The sequence below is a fragment of the Henckelia pumila genome, chromosome 3, assembly GCF_033568475.1.
Source record: "Henckelia pumila isolate YLH828 chromosome 3, ASM3356847v2, whole genome shotgun sequence".
Classification (NCBI taxonomy): domain Eukaryota; kingdom Viridiplantae; phylum Streptophyta; class Magnoliopsida; order Lamiales; family Gesneriaceae; genus Henckelia; species Henckelia pumila.
Window position 1 is genome coordinate 64791999 of NC_133122.1, and position 3788 is coordinate 64795786.

The 3788-nt window shown below is 36.6% G+C and overlaps 1 pseudogene; it reads left to right on the forward strand.

Annotated features, from left to right (window-relative positions):
* Positions 1-892: 892 nt before the first annotated feature.
* On the forward strand, positions 893-3522 carry LOC140888902 (uncharacterized; annotated as a pseudogene).
* The last annotated feature ends 266 nt before the right edge of the window (positions 3523-3788 follow it).

The window sequence follows — 3788 nt, forward strand, 5'->3', positions numbered from 1 at the left end:
TAAAAAAATAAAAAAAATGATCTCATAGATACCTCTTTTTTCCTTTTTTTTTACTTCGTTTTAAATAAAAATGAAATGGTTTTCGTAGACCATCCAATGGGTCTCCTTAGCAAAAAAACAGTGCTCATAAAAAACGATCTCCAAGATACATCTTTTGTCGTCTTTTTTGGCCTTTCTTTCAAATAAAAAATGAAATGGTCTCCAAAAACCATCCAATGGTTTCCTTAGCAAAAAAAAACACTGTACATAAAACAATGGTCTCCAAGATACCCCTTTTTTCCTCTTTTTTCCTTTCGTTTCAAATAAAAAATGAAATAGTCTTCGTAGACCATTTAATGGTCTCAAAAAACCATCCAATGGTTTCCTTAGCAAAAAATGAAATGGTCTTCATGGTCTCGCAAAAAATGAAATGGTCTATGCTAAAAAAAAAATGAAATGGTCTTCGTAGACCATCTAATGGTCTCCAAAACCATCCAATGGTCGTAAAAAAAATGGTTTCCACGATACATATTTTTTTCTCTTTTTTCCTTCGTTTCAAACAAAAAAATGAAATGGTCTTCGTAAACCATCTAGTCTCCCCTTCATTTCGAAAACAAATTCAAAATTTCAAATATAACCGACTATCCCCTCCCTTGGAAGCCCTGAAGCCCTAAATTCTTAAACTAGTCGTAATCTAGGGCATATCACATATTTCAAATTGATCTATGAAAAATCACAAATATCTTCAAATCATACAAAACATCACAACCCAGAAACTAATACAAACAAATTTCACAATTTTTTTGCAAAATAGGTAAACAAACTTACGATAACTCTTTCATTGGACATTGGAAGTAGCGTGTGATGGTGAAGAAGATGGGCTCTCGAAAAAGATGATTGTGGGAGGAAGAAGATGACCACCGGAGTTTCTGGAGAAAGATATGGAAAATGGAGGAAGAAGATGGTGAATGAAAATGGTTTCTGGAGACTATCGTAAAGAGGGCTCACGACCGACCGAGATGGATATTGGATTGTGAGGTAAAGAGTTTAAGAAGTAATATTTGAGTGAAAATCTGATTTTGAATTTTAATGATTATATTTGTGAATAAAAATGTTTTAATAATTTATTTAAGAGGGATATTTTTGTAATATACCAAATCAAGGTTATTTTTTAAAACCTATAGAAGGGCAAGGTCATATTTTTAAATCTTCCCTCAATATATTCAAATTTTATTAATTTATAATTATGTTATTTAATCAATAAATCAATAATTTATTATTTTAAAGAGTTCATTTTTTATTTAACTAATATATAATAATTAAATTGATCTAACATTAACATTTTTGTTATATATTTTTTTAAATTTTTTTTTCTATATTATCAAGTGAAAATGAAAGTTTTCACAAGTACAAAACTTAGAAAAAAGTACAGCTAACACAATTGAAAATCACATTGATGATGAAGTTGATGATATACTATATTCGTGACTAATTACGCATAAAAAAACATTTATAAAAAAAAATCTTCACAATATTTCATTATAATTCAAAAATGTAACGTTAGAACTTTTGTATACCATCAAAAGAGTTAGATATGAATAGATTTGAATTTCAAAACAAAACAATAGAATCATATTTTGCTAACTTATCCTAATTATATTTTGTAATTTTAAACAATTATTAATTTATAATATTGATAAAACTTTATGTTTATTTAGTATCCCGAAAATTTATTATCATGTTTTAATAACTTGACATGATCCTAACATTTTTTTAATGTATATTTTGTTTTCTCTCGTACTATATATTAACTTTCATTTCTAAAAATATATATTAACTTCCATTTTTTTAATATAAGAAAAGATTAAAAAAAAAACTATCTAATGAGTAAAAAAATAAATAACATTCCGGCCGTTGTGAATTAATTCATTTCTCTTCCTCCGATTGATTCAGGTGAAGTCAATCGCCGGCCAGTTAATGGGCATTCCTTGTTACTGAAATCCATTTCAATCTTGGTAATCCTGTTAGCCATTTTATTCTCCCGAACAAACCCTTACAAATTCTTGAAATTTCTTCGAGAATAGGAGCCTTCTCGCTGTGTTATTTGGATGGCCCTTTTCCTTTCAGGAGGTGGCTATAGCTCTGAAGCTTGGTCTTATGTATCAACACTTAAGAATCCATTTTTAAAGCTGGGGATTCGGCAACACGGAGATGGGCAAAATTTTGGATTTTGGGAGGGCTTGCCTTTGGATATGAAAAACTTGGCTATTGAGCTCTACAAAACTGAATGCCGAATGGATGAGACCATTGTTATTTGCCAAAGCGAACCTGGTGCTTGTTATTCCCCTCTGTTCCACACCTTTCCGTGCCCGCTCGCTGGTTATGGCAAGTGGAGGGCCGTGATAGGGAGGACCATGTTCGAGACTGATAGGGTCAATGTTGAACACATCCGAAGTTGTAATAGGATGGACTTTGTTTGGGTTCCCACTAATTTCCATGTCCATGCTTTTAATCGAAGCGGGGTTGATCCCCTCAAGCTTCGCAAGATTGTTCAGCCTGTTGATTATGAGTTTTTTGATCCATCATCGGTGGAGCCACTGGACCTGAATCCCATCGCCACTCTAGTGTTAGGATCGAATTCAAAAAAGCCCTTTGTGTTCCTGAGCGTTTTCAAATGGGAGTACCGGAAAGGGTGGTGTAATGGACCGGGTGCGTCCCTCTGCTTCTAGCCCATCTGGCCTTCTGCTCTGGGGCCCCGCAACCATAATCATGATCTTTGGTGGTACAGGATTGAGTTGAATTTGGATATATGTCTGGTGGTCCAAGTTCGAATCCTGGGAAGGGAAAAAACTCTCCTTTCCAGGTGGAGAGAAGATCATGATTATGGTCGCGGGGCCCCACAGCAGAAGGCCAGATGGGCTAGAAGCAGAGGGATGCACTCGGTCCATTACAGGTGGGATGTGTTGTTGGGGTCATATCTCAAGGAGTTCTCTGGGATGGACCCTGTTTCCTTGTATTTGCTGACGAATCCGTATCACACGGGAGGTGATTTTGTGAACAAGATTGTTGAGTTTGTGGAAGACTCTGATTTGGTGAAACCCGAGGATGGTTGGGCTCCTGTTTATGTGATCGATGGTCATATTCCTCATGTCGGTCTGCCCAAGTTGTACAAGGCAGCGGATGCATTTGTTTTGCCTAGTAGAGGGGAAGGATGGGGCAGACCCATCATGGAGGACATGGCAATGTCGTTGCCGATGATCGCTACAAACTGGTCAGGGCCGACGGAGTCATAATGAGAATAGCTATCCGTTGCCTTTAGCCGGAATGAGTGAAGTGAGAGAAGGAGCATTTAAAGGGCATCTATGGGGTGAGCCTAGTGGTGATAAGCTGCAGGTTGTGATGAGGCATGTTGTGAGAAATCCTAATGAAGCTAAAGTTAGAGGGAGGCAAGCAAGGGTGGACATGATGAGAAGCTTCTCCCCTCAAATTGTTGCAAACATACTTGTTCAACATTTACAACATATTTTTTATAATCAATGTTGACAAAATTCGGAGCCCTTTATTTATATCACATCATATATTCATTGCATTTGAAGCTGGGGTAGGCTAAAATCGAAGATGGAGTTTTCTGCCCAGGATCGCAGATTAGGGTTTCGGGGAAGATAGCTTCGTCCTCCTTCCTCAGACCACGAATTGGGGTAAATCTTGTTGGGTTAGAACCTCCTAGATGTTTTCTAAGTTTTGGAAGTGGTTTCACGGTCTTTGGTTGTCGGAGGAAGCCGCACGAACGAAAGTTTGGCGACTGCTCA